Source organism: Pseudophryne corroboree, chromosome 1 (assembly GCF_028390025.1).
Source record: "Pseudophryne corroboree isolate aPseCor3 chromosome 1, aPseCor3.hap2, whole genome shotgun sequence".
NCBI lineage: Eukaryota > Metazoa > Chordata > Amphibia > Anura > Myobatrachidae > Pseudophryne > Pseudophryne corroboree.
The window spans coordinates 303,939,419-303,964,552 of NC_086444.1; the positions used below are offsets into that span (position 1 = coordinate 303,939,419).

At 44.0% G+C, this 25,134-nt stretch overlaps 1 protein-coding gene across 2 annotated transcripts in view; it reads right to left on the reverse strand.

The window, feature by feature from the left end:
• The window catches only part of CAMKK2 (calcium/calmodulin dependent protein kinase kinase 2), a 160,974-nt gene that overhangs the window by 107,773 nt on the left and 28,067 nt on the right, over window positions 1–25,134 (reverse strand). The window lies entirely within an intron of this gene.

Below are 25,134 nucleotides of genomic sequence, written 5' to 3' on the forward strand. Positions count from 1 at the left end.
AACTGAATTTCAGTCAAGAAGTTGCATACAAATCAATTTCCTAATGCAATAAGGTCAAAAGGCTAATTTTGGGGTCGTTGTCCTGCTGCAGAATAAATTAATCAGATGCCTACCTAATGCTATCGCATGATGTAGAAGTACCTGCCAGTATTTCTCAGCACTGAAGCACAATGAAACGGGCAACGATGAGGACAGTAGACGCAGTGGTTAGCTAAGGAAACTTAGTGCATGAGATGAAAGACGCATTATGCTTACTTTCCTCTGAAACCGGAAGATGTCCATCAATTTAGAAGAAGCAGAAACCAGTAATACCAAGGTACATCTACTATTCAGAGAAGACTGCAGAAGTGGTCTTCATGGAAGAATTTGGGCCAAATAGCCATACCTTTGACGTGGCAACATGGCCAAGCGACTCAACTATGCATGAAAATATAGCAACTGGGGTGCAGAAAAATGGCAGCAGGTGCTCTGGACTGATGAATCAAACGGTTAACTATCTGGCAGTAACAGAAGGCAGTTTGTTTGCCAAAGGGCTGAAGAGCAGTACAATAATGAGTGTCTACAGGCAACAGTGAAGCATGGCGGAGGTTCCTTGCAAGTTTGGGGCTGCATTTCAGAAAATTGAGTTGGGCATTTGGTCAGGATCAATGGTGTCCTTAATGCTGAGAAATACTGGCAGGTACTTATTCATCATGCAATACTATCAGGGAGGCTTCTGAATGGCTCCAAATGTATTCTGCAACAGGACAATGACACAAACATACAGCCAATGTCATTACAAACTATCTTCAGTGTAAAGAAGAACAAAGAGTCCTGTAAGTGATATTGCCCCCACAAAATCCTGATATACGAGTGTGTGTATATGTACTGCATGTATGTATGTATGTATGTATGTATGTATACTGTATATGTGATGCATTTATGTGTGTGACAGTATGTATATATGTATCTATCACTATGTATGCATACCACCCAACCGTCTCGATTTTGGCAGGCCAGTCCTGCTTTGCAGTGTTCTGCTGGGAAGAAAGTTAAGAAGGAAACTCTGTCACTTGCTCTACTCCAGAGGCAAAGGACAGCCCAGCAGCTGGGGAAGTGATGTGCATGTCCCAAGTGTAACATGAAATGGGAACGTAACATGTGGCAATGCTTCCTTTTCGTGTGAGCACTAAGGCTGCAGCATAAGTACCCGATCCCAAATATTGCTCTCTAAGGATTCCCTAAAGCCTTAATCTAGCTCTGATTACACACTTATCTGCTGTTTGGAACTTTTCAGATGCTGACTCCTGTAATCCACATTAAGAATTTCTCTAGTTCTGAAACCTTCAAGTGTTCTCTAAAACTCCTCTCTTCAGGCAAGCCTATCAAATTCCTTAACCACCCACTTTACCTCCCTAAACTATTCCACCATGCTACACTGCTCACATGGGCTTCTTTTCTATACGCAAACTTCCCTCTCACCCCAGATCAACATTGCTGTGTGTGGCCCACCTATCACTTTTACTTCAGCAATTTGGGTGGAACAATGGGGGTCATTCCGAGTTGTTCACTCTGTATTTTTTTCTCGCAACGGAGCGATTAGTCGCTAATGCGCATGCGCAATGGCCGCAGTGCGACTGCGCCAAGTAAATTTGCTATGCAGTTTGGTATTTTACTCACAGCATTACGAGGTTTTTTCTTCGTTCTGGTGATCGTAATGTGATTGACAGGAAGTGGGTGTTTCTGGGCGGAAACAGGCCGTTTTATGGGTGTGTGCGAAAAAACGCTACCGTTTCTGGGAAAAACGCGGGAGTGGCTGGAGAAACGGAGGAGTGTCTGGGCGAACGCTGGGTGTGTTTGTGACGTCAAACCTGGAACGACAAGCACTGAACTGATCGCAGATGCCGAGTAAGTGTGGAGCTACTCAGAAACTGCTAAGAAGTGTCTATTCGCAATTTTGCTAATCTTTCGTTCGCAATTTTGATAAGCTAAGATTCACTCCCAGTAGGCGGCGGCTTAGCGTGTGCAAAGCTGCTAAAAGCAGCTTGCGAGCGAACAACTCGGAATGACCCCCCATATGTAGCACTAAACCTCATGTATAAACTACTATCATCCTACAGATTGTAAACAGTAACTTTTTTACCTCTCTGTCTGTCTGTAAATACCTTGGGTTAAATTTACTAAAGGTTGATTTACATATATTTTTTGTCGATTTCAAATTGATGGAACTAGGGCTAAAATACACATTTAATAACATTTAAAATCTGTGTTTTAGCCCCTGAAACACAACAATGATTTAGATAATTTTCCATCAGTTTAAAATTATATTAATGATTTTAAACAATAATAGTACAAAAATTATGAAAATAGACCTTTAGTAAATATACCCCTAGTTTTATTTCATTACTCAGTGTTTGTTTCCATTTGTAAAATGTAATGGAATATACTGCCGCTATATAATAAATGTTAAAAATAGTAGTAATAAAAATAATAATAATTATTATTCTAATTATGGAATCATTACATTCTAAAATGCTAATTCCACTATTAGAATTTTATAACATGGTAAAACTTATCTCTTAGCGACAACTATCAGTACAATTAATAATTTGGTAAACGCACAAAACATTAAAAGTCCATGATAAAAACTTTAACCGCATCACTGAAATTCTAAAGAGTGCATTACCTTTCACCAGTTTCCCAGTTCATGTGTGCAAATAGTCTTCTATGTATATTACAAACATTCTGTTAAGAATAGTGCATATTGTATTTTGGTGATAGACTGCAGTATTTGCACAGGTTGACATCACCTCCTAATTCAGTAACATTCTACTGCTAAGCACAATAAAATAGAATTGTATCCTTTAAAATCATGCTCTCAGATAATCAGAATAAATGATCCAAGAAAATATTTTAATAAACTGTTCCTTTACGTTAATTAAACCAACAATATAAAATGGTATTATATGTAATAGCAAATAAAAAATAATAAAAATAATCAATTTACCATAAGGATGGCTACAAATCTCTACGTGTAAATCATTTAAATGTTCTCAAGATTCAAATGACAACAGATCATTGAGACAGGGGGGGGGGGGAGAAAGAACAATCGGTAAGGAAGCTTTAATTTCCTTTTCTCCGTCAGGTATGATAATATTAAATGCAAATACATTCTCTGCATGAATAACAATTAAGATGAAAAAATTATTCTGATGCATAAGGCAGCTTGAGTGCACCTAGCAGCTTTGAAGTGTTAATTAGCAGCATGGATATAGAAGCCAACAAGCTCTGCAAAGCACTACACATTTTACATACCCATAATTCTTTTCTTTTTGGTAAGAAGATCTACCAGGCACATTCGCATAGCAGAAAGGTGCTCTTGTCTGCGTGCCCTAGTTGTATGCAGCCTTCAGTTAATACATATGAAGAGTTACCCTATGGATCAGCTGTTACATACTGGCAATTACAGACAGTAGAACATGGTCCCAATATCAAAGTGTTGATTCTCCTCTGCCCGTGTTTTGTAGACAGATATTTTAGTAGAAATCAACATGGATAATTAACTGCTTCTTGGATGACACCTTCAATATATATTATAGAACTGTGGCTGTCATTTATGACGGACACCGGATAGGTATCGCACAACACCATGGTCAATCACAGCAGTGCCACAATGGTATATCAAGGTCACATCAAGGCCTCTGAATACTAAAAGCGTACGGACGGTGGAGAAATCTTTAGAAGTGCACTTTGCAAAACTGTAAATTATCAGATTATCAACCACATACCCCTTTTAATCAAATTAACTTTTCTGTACATTTCTCTTTGAATAATTATTGGCTTAGCATCATTGATGGCTCGCATTAATGATGACATTTTTACTACATGTGGCAATTGTGTATGTTTGTGTAGGAAAGTTTTGGGTTATGGATATCTATTATCTGCTAGCTAGCTATTGTGGCAGCTTTTACTGAAAACAGTGCTTCTTCATTTGTGCTAAACAGGGTGTCCATACTAAAATTAGCTATGGAATTGGAATATATCACTAATTAAGGTACAGTTCTATTGGAATAGCATTGTACACTATACACAATAAACATTCAATATAATAAATATATTAAATGATTAAATAAATAATAATAAGAATAATAATAATAAAGGGATAAAGGATTAAATAAATAAAGGATAATAATATAATGTAGTGTCATATGCTTTGCGTAAGGCGGTACACTATACCCTCCAAACTGAATTTCAGGGGACAAGTCCAGGACACATACATGAACATCTAGAATACACTTGTTATATATTGTAGCTATTTCTTCCTAGAATTGTCCATGTTTAATTGACATACTCAAATTCATTTACAAAGTACTCTGGAAGTGCACCGCAAATAACCAGGGCTTTGCCTCAAATGCCTGGATAGGCTGCCAAGTGCTCTTCAAGGTGCTGCCTCGTCTTAGTGTGAAGAGGCATCAACAAAGCATAAATGCACCTTGATGTATGGAGACAGCAAACACCTTTCAGAGGTGCACTGTACAAGAGTGTTAATGATACATCAAAGCCTGATCCCAGCCTATAAAATACTGCTTGTTTCAGCCTTATTTATTATATCAAGAAACTCTGGGGCAGATGTGGTAACCTGGATAAGGCATAAGGAAGTGATAAACCAGTGATAAATGCAAGGTGATACACGCACTGATTGGCTGGTGTGTGTATCACCTTGCACTTATCACTGGTTTATCACTTCCTTATGCCATCTCCAGGTTAATACATCACTTCCTTATGCCATCTCCAGGTTAATACATCTGCCCCAATGATTTATATGTTTTATACAGCACACTGTACTGCTTTTTTTCCTCACCCAAAACATATCGTATAATATCTAATGGCTGCAAGCTGGTGCAGAATTCAAGTCCTGTGGGTTGGGTGTGTGGTTACTTCCTCTAATACAATCATCTCACAACACAAAATAAACCAGTGCATCTACTTCATATTTCACAAGGAATGATTTTAGTCTACCCAATTCCTACCCTCCACAAACCTATGCTTCCCAGCTGTGGCTTTGCACCAAAAGACCTACACCGTTTAGGTATAATTGATTTGTGTAAGGAAGATTATTTTTTTGTCTTGCTGGCTGTACTAGGTCCGGAAAGAGTGTTTCCTGTTAAACAGCAGAAAAAGGACACAACTATCTGATTACGAAAAAAATATTATACTAAGTATGATAAATTATATATTCACCACATTCCATTCACAGGAAGAGATTATTAAAGGAGCTCTCTCTATGCTTCCTGAAGACATACTTTTGAATTCCAGAGATTGGTGTTAATATGCATGATTTCTTACCTCCAATTTTGCACAAAAGAACTTGCCTTCAACAAGGTGTGATGTGTGGTAGTAGGTTAGTTAGGTAGATAGGTTTATCTTCCACATATGTAACGCAGCAAAATCACTGACAGCCAAAAATTGAAGATCTACGGCTGCACCCTCCTTAACGGCTTTCTGAGCCAGTATCCACTTTGTGGCTTCTATGGAATAAATATCAAGCTTACAGGATAACTTTGTGGCTACCTTCTACGAAGCATGTCCCCATGGTTCCACTTTCACTCTCTTCCTCTTTCTGGTTTCTGCTAACTTTGTCTTCTTTCTCAATACTCTTACAGTATTTCCTTCTCTTTGCTTTCCTCACTTTTAGGTGGTAATGTTTTATTACTTTCCTCTTAGCGTTTTTAATCTCCACCCCCCTGGATTTAGTCCCCTTGCTGTATGCCCTTACACGTATGGTATACGTACAATTTTTAGGACTGCACCTAAGAAGTTCATCTTTCTTGAGTATTTTTATTATTCCTTTTCTTTTTTTTGTATTTGGTTTTGGACATTGCTGTCATTTGGTCAACATTTTCATTTTTCATATTTTTGCATGTCACAATTCATGATTGTAGTACTGTGTATACCCAAACAACTGTTTCTATGCTTTGTTTATATTTTTTTCTTTCTTATAATGAAAATAATAAACACTGCTTTTTTAAAATAAAAAACCCACTGTTCATATCATAGGTCATAGCGTAGGTACACAGGCATACACTTAATGGTGTATATATAGTCAAACTTTAGGAGAGTCCAATCCCCCCAGCACACACATACAAAGTGCTCCGGGTGACCAACTATTTTAAGAGGAAATTTTCCAGATACTTGATAATGGGATGGAGAAAAAAGTACTGTGAAGAGAATCTCCCCAGAACACCAACTAGGACAGATGTAATGTGTCTCATAACCACTTCGATTCGAACATCCAGCCAGATTACTTGATCTATTTGGCCAATAATCACAGTCTAGCAAGGCCAATCATCTAACAATAGATGAAGGAGCACAGATGTTTGTAGGATGACAACATCGGACTGTGTATGTAGTCATCATTATGGAGCTATAATAGTTTATGGTCAGATACGGACATTTCATCTTTCACACTGGAAAAAACATATGTATGACTAGACTGGACAGAGATCAAAGTGCTCAACCTACCTTTGTATATGCACCTTTAGGGCAGTACATGGTTATAAAGCAGCCACATCAGATAGGAGACCTAGCTTCTGGACTACTGATCTAGAAAGGATTGCATGCTTTACATAGAAACATTTAGGACCTTTTACAATCACACAGTTAAATAAAAAAGAAGAAAAAAAAAGCACACAAAAAAACAAAAAAAAAACAAAGGACTGATAAAAATGAGTGCCAGCACAGTGACTGCAGCTTCATATCACTGCTAAACTAAGCTTTTCCATGATGATGATGATGAGAGCATTTTGTTCCCCCTGAAAACTATGTTTTTCCATAGCTCCTCCACAGGCTCTTTTAGGATCGCTGCCAAATAACTAAATAAACATGCTTCCATTAACTGCAAAGTTAGTTCCCTGAATGCAGAAATGGTCCAGAAGCACTTCTGGCTGGAGCTGCAGGGAAACAAACAAATATACGTACAATGGGCAGACAGACATCTGCTCTAAACCATAACCACATATGTCAAATAGCAGAATCCAGAGTTCTTAACCTAATTTTACCTAAATATTCTTAGTTACCCCAATGTATTTGCTTTCTTTACAGATATGCATCAGTTTACAGAGACATAATACTATTTCAATTGCAAATGACACTTGATGTAGCCAGTGTACAGAACACAATCATTGGCAAAACAAGTTTTGCTTTAACTGTTTAGCTTCGAGCAAAGCAATCCAGGGTACTTACAGTACAATCTATTTACTGCCTCATTAAGTTCATTAGCTCCTGCTTCTTTCATCTGGAGGCATCTAGATCCCATGTAGCATTGATGCGAGTCCAATATGTTATTGAAAATACCACAAAGGTTCTGCTGCCTTTGGGATATAGAAGATGACCCTATGTGAGTGGTACCTTTCAGTGTGTCAACATTCATGGACAAAAATACTTAACTCATAAAAAATGTTTATGTTCCAGATGGTCATTATACAAAAGTACTGAAGCACAGAAACCTATGCAAGTGTTGTGAAATGTGTACCATCCATAGTTGTTCATACACATATCGCTGTTTTGAACTCCCAGTGCAAATTCAATATGGAGCTTATTTGTTCCTATTAAAGTCCTGTTCACAAAAAAGGGTGGGATAGGTAAAGGTTAGCATTACTGCCTCACAGCACGGAGGTCATAGGTTCCATTCCCATATAGGCTTTAACTGTGTGGAGTTTTTATATTCTCCTCCGGGTACTTTGGTTTCCTCCAACAATCCAAAAATACACTTGTAGGTTAACTGGCGCCCAACAAAAATTAACCCTAGTGTGTAAGTGTGTGTACATGGGCAGACTAGATGGGCCAAGTGGTTCTTATCTGACGTCAAATTCTATGATTATATAATACAAGCATACAGCAATAATATATTAACTGGGGTATCTAGATGATAGATCTACAGTGTCTAGATAGACAATCAATAGGCTGACAGGTGCAAAAGGTCGACATGACAATGGGTGACACAACAAGTTTTACAGTTTTTTTGGGACACATCTGGCAACCACCATCAGAAGAAATATATACAAGACAATGGTTGACACACAAATGGTTGAAACACATTTGTTTTTTTTCATGTTTTCCCAACATTTGCTTGATTTACTAACCATGTGGACTACAATTGGGAATAGCAACTTGTGGCAAGCGAAGTGAGCCCTTGAGGGTATACGTTTCTACTGATGGTGGTTACCAGATTTGACAAAAAAAAATGAAAAACCTTGCATCACCCATTTGTGTGTCAACCACTGTCATGTCGACCTTTTGACCCTGTTGACCTTTTGTATCTGTCAACCTAATGGATGTCTGTCACGGCTGAGGTTGTTTGTGAACCCGAACTAGTACTGGACACTGGGTTTGGTCTTAAGCGCTGAGGACAAAATAGAGCTGGCTTGATGAATGATCTGCTCATGCAGATGTGGCAGTTAGGCAGTAGGCTCTATAAGAAAAGGTGACCAGCTATGGGTACTGGAACACTGGTGGTGAGAGCCACCAGTGCAATGAGTAGCTGGATTGTCACCTAAAGGAAAGTCATGTGAGGACTGGCGTGTTGACGGAATGCTGGGAGGAGCCAGCAATGCAGGAGATTCACTGTAGGCTGGTTGGAACCAGCGCAATAACTGTGGAGGAAACTAAGGGCATTAGCAATGCAGACGGTTCCCTGAAGACTGGGTAGCACCAGAACAATAGTTGTAGAAGAAGCTGAGGGCATCAGCAATGCAGGTACCCAGATGCTGGGCAAACTGTGACAGCACGGTGAGATTCTAAATACTGTGGAGTGCAGTGTCAGTACTGCTGGTTTCCCAGGTGCTGTGATGTAGTGATTCTGCAAAGTGTTCTGGTTAATGCTGCAAGATGGTAAGACAGCAGTGGCAGGTTTTCCAGACACTCAGGTGCACTATCTTGTGCAGCAGTTTTACTGGGAACTGGTGGGAACCAGCAGAGTTTATAATGCCGCTAAGGGATTTAGGACAGTCCCTCTGGATCACTGGAGGATTTCCAGTGAATCTGGAGATGCCGAGTTGTAGAGGCAGCTATGGCCCTTTAAATCATCCAGGGAGTCAGGTAGTGTGTAAGATGACATCTGCACTGAGTCTACTACCAGCAGGAGATTCTGGAGCTCACTCCAGGCTGAGAGACACCAAAGCACTGACAGCTTGCTCGTGCTGAGACCTGGAACTTATACCCAGTGCTTACAGCTGAGTGGATGAGCAGCTCACATGATGCGGAAGTGAATCCAGATTGGCTCCAGAAAATGTCAGCTTACTGGAGACTGTCATGGCGCCGGCCATGGAGGTAAGCGGCGGGAACCTTGGCGTGCTAAGGCCGGAGACGGCCACCATGGCCGCAGGACAGAGAGGCACTGGCAGAGAGTCACAGGCGCCACAGCGAGCGGCGGGACACATCAGGGGAGCGCCCGGATGACAGATCGTGCCCAGGATTGTGTCGGAGGTAAGAAAGCGCGGCTGGGGAGCGCAGGCAACCTCCGTTTTGTGACAATGTCGACCATATGGTGTCAACCTATTGACTGTCTACCTAGACACTGTAAATCTTCTATACCACACCCATTAACTGGTGGATTATGGCATCCCTGCTTTTTGTTATATGATGCACATTTTGGATAGAGTAATATATAAGCCTTGGAAGTAGTTAAAAATTAACTAGTAGTGTGGACCCATCTATTGTTGGGGCACTAGCTATTGTGCAAAGTTTTTCCTCTTTCTCTATTCTTGCTACTATTTCTCCCATCTCTCCTTACTGTTGCTCTTCTTCCTCACGTCTCCCCCTGTTCGACCAATGGGGGTCATTCCGACCCGTTCGCACGCTGCTTTTTTTGCATCAGTTCAAACGGGTCGGTTCTGCGCATGCGCGGCGGCCGCAATGCGCAGGTGCGTCGTTGCCCAGCAACGGCCGTCGCTGGGCAGCGTCAAGAAGAATGAAGAAAGCGATCGCAAGAAGATTGACAGGAGGAAGGTGTTCCGGGGCATCAACTGACCGTTTTCTGGGAGTGGTGCGGTGAACGCAGGCATGTCCAGGCGTTTGGAGGGCGGATGTCTGACGTCAATTCCGGGACCTGCAACGCTGGATTGATCGCACAGGGTAAGTAACTCTTACCCAGGTATTGTTCTACACAAAACTTTTTTTGCATAGCAGGGCTGCACAAGCGATCGCAGCCTTGCTATGCAAAAATAGGCTCCCCCATAGGCGGTGTCTAGTTGATCGCACAGGCAGCAAAAAGCTGCTACGTGCGATCAACTCGGAATGACCCCCAATGTTCCCTATACTTGCCCTCTATTCTTGCGTCTATTCCTCCTGTCTCACCTTATTCTTCCGACTATTCCTCTAGTCTCTTTATTCGTTGTCTCTATTCCACCAGTCTCAATCTATCCTTCTCGATTTCCCCCTCTCCCCTTTTTACTACGGTTTCTGCGCTTATCTTCTTATTGGTTTCCATTTTCTCTCTCCCCCTCTCACTGTAGGGCTTCGCTAGCTGTTGTGGTCAGCATTTCTGGCTCTAGCTCCTGTTTTTTTTTTTTTGCTGCATCCTGCCCTCCTGTCCATGTTTGCCTCCCTTTTCCCATTTTCTACATCTCACTCCACATGTCCCTGTCCCTTATCTGGCTCTTCACATCCCCTCCTCTCCCTCTTATACCATCTCTTTTTCCTTTCTCATTCTTCCCACCATGTCTTTCCGACTGTTTCTCTGCTGTCTTTGTCATAGTCTTCCCTTATATTATTGGGTCAGGCTATGTATATTGGGACTGTGCAGTATCAACATTATCGGTACACCAGATAAATCTAGAGTTGCTGCCGCGGACGCATGGAGGAGCAGCTCCCATCATTTTGTGGTGCTCCAAACATTTACTGGGGCTGCCTGAGGTGCGGAGGAAGCTGGTGCGGCTCCCTATGCTTAAAGGAGGGAGGCACAAAAGGCAGGCCCACTATACAGTGCTCCGGACAAACGTACAGGCACTGTTGGAGGTGAGGAGAGAGAGCACTGGTGGGTGCCTTATGCTTAAATAGGGTTTATTATTTGGACAAATCTCTTGCACTAGGTATAGGCCTGGCACAAATACATACTGACAGCCACACATATGGATGGGAGCAGTGCAGCCGCATAGATGCGAGCAACTCTAAATATGTATTTATTTACAAGAATGCAATGCATGTAAATTGCTACACCATCAGTGCACAATCTTCAGTAGCTTAGGAAAAACTACAATTCCTGGCAAAAAAAAAATGCTGGAAATACTTTACCAATGAAGACAGTATGAAACCATTCATCAAAATATGACTTAGCCCTAAAGAAAAATTGTCAATTGACAACTTTCTCTGGGACATGTTTATATAGGGTTCACTACGATATGCCGGCGGTCGGGCTCCCGGCGACCAGCATACCGGCGCCGGGAGCCCGACCTCCGGCTTACCGACAGTGTGGCGAGCACAAATGAGCCCCTTGCGGGCTCGCTGCGCTCGCCACGCTACGGGCACGGTGTACGCGTGCCACGCTATTTTATTCTCCCTCCAGGAGGGTCGTGGACCCCCACGAGGGAGAATAAGTGTCGGTATGCCGGCTGTCGGGATCCCGGCGCCGGTATACTGTGCGCCGGGATCCCGTCAGTCGGCATACTGAAGACCACCCGTTTATATATTAACAGTTCCTTATATAGCGCCAGCATAATCTGGTGCTTTTTATAATTGGGAACATATGGTAATAAAACAATTTACAAATATAATCTGTATATATGTGTGTGTGTGTGTGTGTGTGTGTGTGTGTGTGTGTGTGTGTGTGTGTGTGTGTGTGTGTGTGTATAGACACACATACACGCAAAACTATATAGCAGGTGCTCCAATTATAATATAAACCACATATATGTATACCCAATCTCAGGATGTACACATATATATATGTATATATATATATTATATATATATATATATAGAGCTATATCTATCTATCTATCTATCTATCTATCTATATATCTATATATATATATATATATACACTGCTCAAAAAAATAAAGGGAACACTAAAATAACACATCCTAGATCTGAATGAATCAAATATTCTTATTAAATACTTTGTTCTTTACATAGTTGAATGTGCGGACAACAAAATCACACAAAAATTATCAATGGAAACCAAATTTATTAACCCATGGAGGTCTGGATTTGGAGTCACCCTCAAAATTAAAGTGGAAAAACACACTACAGGCTGATCCAACTTTGATGTAATGTCCTTAAAACAAGTCAAAATGAGGCTCAGTAGTGTCTGTGGCCTTCACGTGCCTGTATGACCTCCTTACAACGCCTGGGCATGCTCTGATGAGGTGGCGGATGGTCTCCTGAGGGATCTCCTCCCAGACCTGGACTAAAACATCCGCCAACTCCTTGACAGTCTGTGGAGCAACGTGGCATTGGTGGATGGAGCGAGACATGATGTCCCAGATGTGCTCAATTGGATTCAGGTCTGGGGAACGGGTGGGCCAGTCCATAGCATCAATGCCTTCGTCTTGCAGGAACTGCTGACACACTCCAGCCACATGAGGTCTAGCATTGTCTTGCATTAGAAGGAACCCAGGGCCAACCGCAACAGCATATGGTCTCACAAGGGGTCTGAGGATCTCATCTCGGTACCTAATGGCAGTCAGGCTACCTCTGGCGAGCACATGGAGGGCTGTGCGGCCCCCCAAAGAGGGTGACTCCAAATCCAGACCTCCATGGGTTAATAAATTTGATTTCCATTGATAATTTTTGTGTGATTTTGTTGTCAGCACATTCAACTATGTAAAGAACAAAGTATTTAATAAGAATATTTCATTCATTCAGATCTAGGATGTGTTATTTTAGTGTTTCCTTTATTTTTTTGAGCAGTGTGTATATATATATATATATATATATATATATAGATTAATAGCAGCTCATATAAGGTATTCTGATATACCTAAATATCAAACATAAAAACTACAATACTATAGAAGGAGCGCATATAAAAATATCAATTTATTAAAATGACAATGTAATAAACAATCTAAAAACCGCACTGTGCAGAAACAATGATATTATAGTTCATTCAAAGTCCATAATTATAGATGGATTTTAATTGTAACAAATCTCATGATTTGTCATATGGATTCAGACCACCAATGTGAGGTTGATTCCGCAGGTGATGGTAATTTTAAAGATGTTATGTTATCACAATAGCAAAGTTATTGGTACGTTCAAGAAGCCAGCTGGATAACATCTAGGCAGCAAGCTTATGAGGTAGGGATGATTTTTGAGTTACTGTATCAACAGTGATGGATATCTGGTTGGTAACTACAATTGGCCGTTGGAAATATACGTTATGGTAAGAACTTACCGTTGATAACGGTATGTCTCCTAAGTCCACAGGATCCACAGGATAACAATGGGATATGATGAAGTGACAGCGGATTTGCACCAATCGGTCAAAGCTTTCCGGCCTCCCACCATGCAACGGGCCCGACCATATATCCCCGCCTCCTTGCTCAGGCAAATCAGTTGTATTCCAAAGCTCAAGGCAGGAGCATCATAGATAGCCCTAATCAGGCAATAAGAGCACACATGCACACCATTCCATACAAGAAGGAAGAGGCAAGTGAGTAAAAGGATCCTCAAATCAGGTGCGTCAGGGTGGGATCCCTGGGGATCATGTGGACTTAATAGAAATACTGTTATCAACGGTAAGTTCTTACCATAACGTATATTTCTCCGGCAGGGTGCACAGGTTTTCCACAGGATAACAATGGGATATCCCAAAGCAATTTAGTAGTGGGGACACTCCTGATTGGACAGGAGAATCCTTCGCCCGAATTCAGCATCATGAGAGGCAAAGGTATCCAAGGCATAATGTCTTATGAATGTGTTAATAGAAGACCATGTGGCTGCCTTACATATCTGTTCTGCTGAAGCACCACGTTGTGCTACCCAAGATGGACCTACCTTACGAGTAGAGTGAGCAGAGACATTAGCCAGAACAGGGAGAATATGCTTCTGAAATCGTCATCCGAAGCCATTTTTCCAGTGTCTGCTTATCAGCAGGCCATCATCTCTTGTGAAATCCGTAGAGAATGAAGAGAGAATCTGTCTTTTTGATGGCACTGATACGATCAACGTAGATCCTTAATGCACGGACCACGTCCAGAGATGCATCTCCCGCAGAAAGGCCCGGTACCTGGAAAGCCGGGACTACAATTTCTTCATTAAGGTGGAATTTAGACACCACCTTCGGAAGATACCCAGATCTAGTTCTGAGAACTGCTTTATCTGGTTAAAAAATCAAAAATGGGTAATGACATGATAATGCCCCTAAATCTGATACTCTTCTAGCTGGGCTGATGCCGCAGCCAGTAGAAAGAGAACTTTAGCTGTCAACCATTTAAGATCCACTTTATTAAGTGGTTCAAACGGGGCAACTTGAAGGGCGTTCAGGACTAGACTTAAGTCCCAAGGCACTGTAGGAGGTACAAAAGGAGGTTGAATGTGCAGCATTCTCTGGAAAAAAGTACGCTCATCCTGTAAATTGGCAATTTTCTTTTGGAACCATACAGTCAATGCCAACACTTGCACTCTCAAGGAAGCCACCTTCAAACCTTCATCCATTCCTGCCTCAAGGAATGCTTAGACCCTGGAAACTCTGAAAGACTTAGGGTCCATTTTTTGTTCACTGCACCAATGAATATAGTTTTGCCATATTTGCCATAAATACGAGCTGAGGAAGGTTTCCTTGCTCTGAGCATAGTTTGAATTACCTGTTGTGAGAATCCTCTTGACTTCAGGATAGAGGTTTCAAGAGCCACGCCGTCAAAGACAGTCGATCCAGATGTCTGTGATAACAAGGACCCTGCATCAGTAGATCTGGACGTTGAGGGAGTAGAAGTGGAACATCCATCAACATCCTCTGCAGATCTGTGTACCAATGCTTTCTGGGCCAGGCCGGAGCTATTAGTATCACGGTACCTTTCCCTTGCTTTATCTTTCTCACCACCCTGGGTAATAGGGTGATTGGAGGAAACACATAAGCCAGATGAAAATACCATCTCACTGACAGGGCATCCACAAAGATCACTCTGGAATCTTTTGTTCTTGACCTGTATACGAGCATTTTGTTGTTCAGCCGGGACGCCATAAGATCCATCTCTGGCAACCATCACTTGTCTACTAGAGACTGTAAGACCTCCGGGTGTAGAGCTATTCGCTTGCCTGAACGGCGTGTCGACTGAGAAAGTCCGCTTCCCAGTTTAGGACTCCCGGGATGAACACTGCGGACAAGGCTGGATGATGAACTTCTGCCCACTTTAGTATGTCATTTACCTCCTTCATCACTTTTCGGCTGCGAGTTACTCCCTGATGGTTGAGGTACGCTACTGCCGTCGCATTGTCCGTGCGGATCTGGACTGGTTTTCCTCGAAGAATGTCCTTTGCCTGAATCAGTGCCATGTATATGGCCCGAAGTTCCAATATGTTTATTGCCAGCTTTTTTCCTTGGTCCATTGCCCCTGAAAAACCTTCCTGACACTGCTCCCCAGCCCTGGAGACTGGCGTCTGTCGTCAGAAATTCCCAATCTGATATCCAAAGGGGTCTCCCCTTGTCCAGATGGGATGTCTGTAGCCACCAGGCTAATGACCTTCTTACCTCTATCGTAAGAAACATAGGGGGTCATTCCGAGTTGATCGTGTGCTGCCGATTTTCGCAGCGCAGTGATCAGGTTACTACTGCGCATGCATATGCACCGCAATGCGCACGTGCATCGTACGGGTACAAACAGCATTGTCGCTGTGCAATGCTTCTAGCGACGATTCCATTCGCACAGCCGTTCGCAAGGAGTTTGACAGAAAGAGGGCGTTTATGGGTGTCAACTGACCGTGTTCTGGGAGTAGTAGGGAAAACGCAGGCATGTCCAGGCGTTTGTAGGGCGGGTGTCTGATGTCAATTCCAGAACCGAACAGGCTGAAGTGATCGCAAGGGCTGAGTAAGTTCAGACCTACTCAGAAACTGCGTCCCACTCAGTTGCACATGTGATCGCACACTTGCAAAGCGAAAATACAATCTCCCGTGGGCGGCGACTATGCGTTTGAAAAGCTGGAAAAAGTAGCTATCAACTCGGAATGAACCCAATAGTCTGTGTTTTTATCGTCTGATGCAACCCAATCCATTTGGCAATAATCAGACGCTGCAGAGGCCTCAAGTGGAATTGTGCATACTCCACCATGTCGAATGTTGACACCATCAAACCCATCACGTGCATTGCTGCGTGAATGGATACCTTTTGACTGTGTAACAAGTCCTGAATCCTTGACTGGACCATGGATATCTTGTTCAGAGGTAAAATTACTCTCTGAAGACTTGAATCCAGTACAGCCCCCAAGTGAGTCATCCGTGACGGAACCAGAGGCGGTTTTGCCCAATTTATGAGCCACCCGTGATTCTGCAGACATGTTATTGTCTGTTGCAGATGACATAAGAGCAAATCCTGCGTCTGTGCCAGGATTAAAAGATCATCAAGGTATGGAAATATTCTTATCCCTTGCTGGCGGAGATAGCTGCCATTACCACCATAATCTTGTAAATACTCTGGGAGCTGTGGCTAACCCAAAAGGTAGGGCCTGGAACTGAAAATGCTGTTGGAGGATAGCGAACCTGAGATAGCACTGATGGGACAGTGCTATAGGAACATGTAGATAAGCATCCTGTATATCCAGGGATACCATATAATCCCCTAGCTCCATTGCCAAAATGATGGAACGCAACGTCTCCATGTGAAACCCAGGTACCCAAATGTATTTGTTCAGTACTTTGAGATTGAGAATAGGCCGAAATGACCCAATTGGCTTCTGAACTAAAAACAGGTTGGAGTAAAAAACGCTGTCCTCATTGTGCGGGAAGAACTGGAATGACAACTCCTGACTGAAGCAATTTCTGAACTGCTTCTAATAAAGCCCTGGCCTTCGTCTATACCAGAGACAGGCTGGTACAAAAAAACCTTCGAGGAGGGCGTTTCTTGAAGGCAAAAGCATAACCTAGAGATACCGTTTCCTGCACCAAGGCATCTGTTGTAGACTGCTGCCAGACCTGTGCAAACTGAAGAAGTCGGCCCCCCACCCTGGGGTCCCCCAGGTGGAGGCCCGCACCGTCAGGCTGATGGTTTATTATCTGTTTTCCCAACCGGTCCTCTGGTAGCACAATGCTTTTTAGTCTTACCAGACTTATTGTATTGGGCCGCTTGCCATCACTTTTTCCATTAGCTTTTCCTTGAGACCGAAAGGGCCAAAAAGCCGTAACTTTAGGTTTGAAATTGTATGTGGAAGGAAACTTGACCTTCTTGGAGTCTGCTTCTGACTCCAGAATATCTGTCAATTCCCCCCCCTTCTACAACCCCCTGCTACCGCACAGGATAGCTGGAGTTGCTTGGAGGGACAGCACTCTCCCTAGTAGCGTCTCCAGTGTATGGTATAGGCACTGGCTCACGGCGCCCCTCATAGCGCCGCACTGTGTACTGCTGAGACTCCGGAGCGCAGTTATTAATGCGCTCCCACCCTGTTGCTGCCATCTTCACAACGGCTCCCCGCTTGCCAGGGGGGCCAGTGACTCACTCGCCACCGGAATTCTTCTGCCTGGGGCGGCTAACGTTCATCACCCTCAGGAGCTCAGTGTCTTGTCAGTGGAGACAGTGGCTCGAACCCCTCAGGGCGGACACTACTCCCCCCAAGTCCCACGAAGCAGGGAGACTGTTGCTAGCATCCTCCGTGTGCCTAACTAACTCTTAGAAAAAAAATAAAACTAAAGAAGCTCTAGAAGCTCCCCTAGCTGTGACGGGCTCCTCCGGGCATAGAGGGAGGAGCCAGCCACACTGTTAAACTCTTAAAGTGCCAGTGGCTCCTAGTGGGCCTGTCTATACCCATGGTACTGATGTGGACCCCAGAATCCTCTAGGACGTAAGAGAAATAATCAACACTTCCACAGTGTACTACACAATTTGTGACTGTAATCACTTTCATTTACTTAAAGTGATACACAATCTGACCCTACCCATGCACCAGCATTGAGGATCGGAATAAACAAACTGACAGAAATATAGTAAAGTCAGCAATCACACTAGCAGTCAGTCACATGTTATACATTAGTATAATAAGTAATATGAGCACATCAACTACAACTACATTTTAAGTACTGTATGTAGGAGAACATATTACTTTATCATGTTTAAACAGATCTAAGGTATTCAGACGCAATGTAAAAGAAACAGTAAATGTATATAGACTCATATGCAATAGGCACTTATCTAACTATTTGTACTCAAAAAGGCAGATAGATACTTAGTGCTGTACAACCCGTACTCAGTAGAGTGGGATACAGGGAGACTCACCTCGCTTTCAGGACCGATCAATGCATTAGCGAACGCTGAGTGAATCCAGACGCTAAAAGTGTACACTGCCGCTCCATGAACCTATAGTGAACACAGATGCTCAGTGAACAAGGATGCACCAGTCACACAGCCGCCTATGCTGCGACTGGGTCCCCTACGTGGCAGCTGTGTCAGCGACTGTTTGGTGGTCTCCTCCCAAAACAGTGCGGCTGTGTCTGTATTCCCCTTCTAAGCAGAACCGATGCCTTACCTGCTCCTCGTGATCCGGCCACAGCCTGGTAACATCTGCTAGACCCGCTAGTATATCCGACACAGACGCCCACTGAAACAGCACCGTACTCATGGGTAAGCGTTGTTGCGATCTGGCGGAGAGTTGTTGGAGCGACTCTTTCTAAGGTACATATAAGACGCTGTTTAGAAAGATCACTCAAAAAACAGTAAGACTATAAAAAATAAAATAAGCTTAGGGCTGCAAAAAAACAGCAGCCCTCTGACCATGGTCCGGCTCCTGCCGCACCAAACAAAAAATAAGATTTTAAACCTACCGGTAAATCTTTTTCTCGTAGTCCGTAGAGGATGCTGGGGACTCCGTAAGGACCATGGGGATAGACGGGCTCCGCAGGAGACATGGGCACTTTAAGAAAGACTTTAGATCTTGTGTGCACTGGCTCCTCCCTCTATGACCCTCCTCCAGACCTCAGTTAGAGAAACTGTGCCCAGAGGAGACGGACAGTACGAGGAAAGGATTTTTGTTAATCCAAGGGCAAGATTCATACCAGCCACACCAATCACACCGTATAACTTGTGATATACTATCCAGTTAACAGTATGAAAAACAACATAGCATCAGTCCAAGACCGATGAGACTATAACATAACCCTTATTTAAGCAATAACTATATACAAGTCTTGCAGAAGTAGTCCGCACTTGGGACGGGCGCCCAGCATCCTCTACGGACTACGAGAAAAAGATTTACCGGTAGGTTTAAAATCTTATTTTCTCTTACGTCCTAGAGGATGCTGGGGACTCCGTAAGGACTATGGGGATTATACCAAAGCTCCCAAACGGGCGGGAGAGTGCGGATAACTCTGCAGCACCGATTGAGCAAACAGGAGGTCCTCCTCAGCCAGGGTATCAAACTTATAGAACTTTGCAAAGGAGTTTGAACCCGACCAAGTAGTAGCTCGGCACAGCTGTAGCGCCGAGACCCCTCTGGCAGCCGCCCAAGAAGAGCCCACCTTCCTAGTGGAATGGGCCTTGACCGATTTAGGTAATGGCAATCCCGCCGTAGAATGCGCCTGCTGAATCGTGTTACAGATCCAGCGAGCAATAGTCTACTTTGAAGCAGGGGCACCAATCTTGTTGGTTGCATACATGACAAACAGTGCTTCTGTTTTTCTGACTGTAGCCGATCTGGCCACGTAAATTTTCAAAGCCCTGACCACATCAAGGGACTCGGGATCCTCCAAGTCCCGCGTAGCCACAGGCACCACAATAGTTCATATGAAAGGATGAAACCACTTTTGGCAGGAATTGAGGACGGGTCCGCAATTCCGCTCTATCCATATGGAAAATCAGATAGGGGCTTTTATGTGATGAAGCCGCTAATTCCGACACTCGCCTAGCCGAAGCCAAGGCTAATAACATGACCACCTTCCAAGTGAGATTTTTCAACTCCACCATTTTAAGTGGTTCAAACCAGTGTGACTTAATGAAACTTAACACCACGTTAAGGTCCCAAGGCGTCACCGGAGGTACAAAAGGAGGCTGAATATGCAGTACTCCCTTCACAAAAGTTTGTACTTCAGGGAGAGAGGCCAATTCCTTTTGAAAGAAAAAGGATAAGGCCAAAATCTGAACCTTAATAGATCCTAATTTTAGGCCGAAATTCACTCCAGTTTGCAGGAAGTGAAGGAAACGGCACAGATGGAATTCTTCCGTAGGAGCAATCCTGGCATCACACCAAGAAACATATTTTCGCCATATACGGTGATGTTTAGATGTGATGTCCTTCCTAGCCTTTATTAGCGTAGGAATGACCTCATCCGGAATACCCTTATCCGCTAGGATCCGGCGTTCAACCGCCATGCCGTCAAACGCAGCCGCGGTAAGTCTTGGAATAGACATGGCCCCTGTTGCAACCGGTCCTGTCTTAGAGGAAGAGGCCACGGATCTTCTGTGAGCATTTACTGCAGATCCGGATACTAGGCCCTTCGTGGCCAATCTGGAACAATGAGGATTGTTCTCATTCCTCTCCCTCCTACCATTCTCAACACCTTGGGTATGAGAGGAAGAAGGGGAAATACATAGACCGACTGGAACACCCACGGTGTCACTAGGGCATCTACAGCTACTGCCTGAGGGTCTCTTGACCTGGTGCAATACCTCTGTAGCTACTAATTGAGGCGGGACGCCATCATGTAACATAGTAACATAGTATCTGAGGTTGAAAAAAAGACAACTGTCCATCGAGTTCAACCTATTTGTGGTGTCCTATGCAAGATGATTTGACTAAAATTTCTGACTGATGCTGCTGTCAGCCGTTGCATTTTATCCCTATTTATAGTAACTATAATGCATGACTATGCACCATACCCCTGGATATCCTTATCCAATAGGAATTTATCTAACCCATTTTTAAAGGTGTTGACAGATTCCGCCATTACAACTCCCTCGGGCAGGGAATTCCAAACACGTATTGTCCTTACCGTGAAAAAGCCTTTACGCCGTATTGTGCGGAATCTCCTCTCCTCTAACCTGAGCGAGTGTCCACGAGTCCTCTGTGTTGATCTAACCAAAAACAGGTCCCGCGCAAGCTCTGTGTATTGTCCCCTTATATATTTGTAGATGTTGATCATATCCCCTCTTAGTCTCCGCTTTTCCAATGTAAACATGCCTAGTCTTTCAAGCCTTTCCTTGTATTCCATCGTCTCCATGCCCTTAATTAGTTTGGTCGCCCTCCTCTGTACCTTTTCAAGCTCCAGGATATCCTTTTTGTAGTACGGTGCCCAGAACTGTACACAGTATTCAAGGTGTGGCCTCACTAGTGATTTATATAACGGGAGTATAATACTCTCGTCCCTAGCATCAATACCCCGTTTTATGCATGCTAATATCTTATTAGCCTTCTTTGCTGCAGTCCTACTTTGAGTACTACTGCTTAGCTTGCTATCTATGAGGACACCTAAGTCCTTTTCCAGTACAGAATCCCCTAATTTTACCCCATTTAGTAGGTAGGTGTAATTTTTGTTCTTGTTACCACAGTGCATTACCTTACACTTGTCTGTGTTGAAGCGCATTCTCCATTTGGATGCCCATGCTTCTAATTTAACTAAGTCATTCTGAAGAGACTCTGCATCCTCCTCTGTATTTATAGCCTTACACAATTTGGTATCATCTGCAAAAATTGACACCATGCTCTCTAGACCTTCTGTTAGGGCGTTAATGAAAATATTGAACAATAGCGGTCCTAATACTGAGCCTTGTGGCACACCACTTAGCACTTCAGTCCAAGTTGAAAAAGATCCATTAACCACAACGCGCTGCTTCCTATTATCTAACCAGTTTTTGACCCAAGTGCATATTGTGCTTCCTAGCCCTGATTCTTGTAGCTTGTATATAAGTCTCATGTGTGGTACAGTATCGAACGCTTTGGCAAAGTCTAAAAAGATTACATCCACGTCTTTACCCTGATCTAGGTTTGCGCATGTCTATCTGTGGCAGTTCCCACTGACTTGCAATCTGTGCGAAGGCTTCCTAAAGAAGTCCTCTCTTGGATGCAGGTCGTGTTTGCTGAGGAAGTCTGCTTTTCAGTTGTCCACTCCCGGAATGAACTGCTGAAAATGCGCTTACATGATTTTCCGCCCAGCGGAGAATCCTTGTGGCTTCTGTCATTTCCACTCTGCTCTTTGTGCCGCCTTGGCGGTTTACATGAGCCACTGCGGTGATGTTGTCTTACTGGATCAGAACCGGTAGGTCGCGAAGCAATGTTTCCGCTTGCCGAAGGGCGTTGTATATGGCCCTCAGCTCCAGGATGTTGATTTGAATACAAGTTTTTTGACTTGACCCAAAGACCTTGGAAGTTTCTTCCCTGTTTGACTGCTCCCCCACCTCGGAGGCTCGCGTCCGTGGGTACCAGAATCCAGTCCTGGATGGTGAACCCGCGACCCTGCAGAAGGTGAGCACTCTGCAGCCACCATAGGAGAGACACTCTGGCCCTAGGGGAGAGGGTGATTAACTGATGCATCTGTAGATGTGATCCGGACCACTTGTTCCGTAGATCCCATTGGAAAGTCCTCGCATGACCTGCCGAAGGGAATGGCCCCGTAAGATGCCACCATCTTTCCCAGGACCCGAGTGCAGTGATGCACTGACACCTGTTTTGGCTTTAATAGGATTTTTACCAGAGTCATTAGTTCCTGGGCCTTCTCTATCGGAAGATAAACCCATTTCTGGTCCGTATTCAGAATCATACCCAAGAAGGGCAGACGAGTCATAGGAACCAACTGTGGCTTCGGGATATTGAGAATCCAGCCGAGTTGCTGTGACACCTTCAGCGAAAGTGACACGCTGTTCAACAACTGCTCTTTTGATCTCGCCCTTATTAGGAGATCGTCCAAGTATGGGATAATTGTGACTCCTTGTTTGCGTAGGAGCACCATCATTTCCGCGAAATACCCTGAAATTGGTAATGACAATACTGTACCGTAATTCTCAGGTACGCCTGATGGGGTGGATAAATGGGAACATGAAGGTATGCAGCCTTTATGTCTAGATACACCATAAAATCCCCCCCCCTTCCAGGCTGGCGATGATCGCTGTGAGCGATTCCACCTTGAATTTGAACCTCTTCAAGTATAGGTTCAGAGATTTTAATTTTAAAATAGGTCTGACCGAACCGTCTGGTTTCGGGACTACAGCCAAGGTTGAGTAATATCCCCTTCCTTGTTGAAGGAGGGGAACCTTGAGCACCACCTGTTGGAGATACAATGTGTGAATTGTATTTAATATTATCTCCCTTTCTGGGGGAGAAGCCGGTAGGGCCGATAAGGAAAACCGGCGAGGAGGCACCTCTTCGAATTCCAGCTTGTAACCCTGAGAAACAATTTCTCTTGCCCAGGGATCCACCTGTGAGTGAACTCAGATGGGGCTGAAGAGTCGAAGACGTGCTCCCACTGGGGCGGACTCCCTTAGCGGAGCCCCAGCGTCATGCGGTGGATTTAGTAGAGGCCGGGGAGGACTTCTGTTCCTGGGAACTAGCTGTGCCCTGCGCCCTTACCTCTGGTAAGAAAGGACGCTCCTCGTACTTTCTTGTTTTTCTGCGACCGAAAGGACTGCATTTGATAATGTCGTACTTTCTTAGGCTGTGAGGGAATATAAGGCAAAAGATCAGATTTACCAGCTATAGCTGTGGAGACCAGGTCCGAGATCCCTTCTCCACACAATTCCTCACCCTTGTAAGGTAAAACCTCCATATGCCTCTTTTAGTCGGCATCACCTGTCCATTGCATGTTCCACAGGACATGTCTAGCAGAAATCGACATGGCGTTGACTCTAGAACCCAGTAGACCAATGTCTCTTTGAGCATGTCTATTTATATAAGACAGCATCTTTTATATATCCTTGGGTAAATAACATGGTTTCAATCTCCGCTGATAAGGTATCCGTCCACGCTGCTACAGCGCTATAAACCCCTGCCGACACAATCGCCGGTCTGAGTAGTGTACCAGAATGTGTGTAAATGGACTTCAAAGTACTTTTCTGCATGCTATCTGCAGGATCCCTGAGGGTAGCTGTATCTTGGTATGTCAGCGCTACCTTTTGGGTAAACGTGTCAACGCCTTGTCCACCCTAGAGGAGGATTCCCATCGTATCCTGGCCCTAGCAGGGAAAGGATACGCCATGAGAATTCTTTTGGGAAACTGCAGTTTCTTGTCTGGAGATTCCCGCTCCTTTTCACACAATTAATTTGGTTCATGAAAGGGGGGAAATGTTATCTCAGCTTTCTTCCCCTTAAACATGTGTACCCTCGTGTCAGGGACAGATGGGTCATCAGTGATATGCAAAACATCTTTTATTACAATAATCATATATTGAATACTTTGCTGCCAGTTTTGACTGTAACTTTGCATCATCGTAGTCGATACTGGAGTCGGTATCAGTGTCTATTATTTTGGATAGTGGGCGTTTTGAGACTCTGAAGGTCCCTGCGGCATTTTTGCACAGCAGCCGATCAGGTCTGAGCTGCACATGTGCCGGCGCATGCCAGACAGCCGACGGCCATCTCATCTCAGCCCTGCGATCGCCTCTGCCTGATTGACAGGCAGAGGCGGTCGCTGGGTGGGAGGGGGCAGGCCGGCGGCGTTTGCCCACCATTTTAGGGGCGCGGTTCGGGCAACGCAGGCGTGCGGGGGAGCGGGCCGGGCGGCTGTGTGATGTCACACGCAGCCGCTGCGACCCGAACAGCAACGAGTAGCTCCCTGTCATTACGCAGGACCTGCGCTGGTAGGGAGCTACTCGTCAAGTACAAAAGCATCGCCACTGTGCGATACTTTTGTACTTGTGTGGCGGGGCAGAGACAGACATGCGGGCCAGACTAGCCCTGTGCTGGGCGTCCCCCCGCATGTCTGAGTAACTGACCGTAGCCGTGCAAAATTTTACAAGGCTACGATCAGGTCTGAATTAGGCCCATAGTCTTAGAAGAATAAGAGTAATGGACTTTAGAAAGTGCAATACT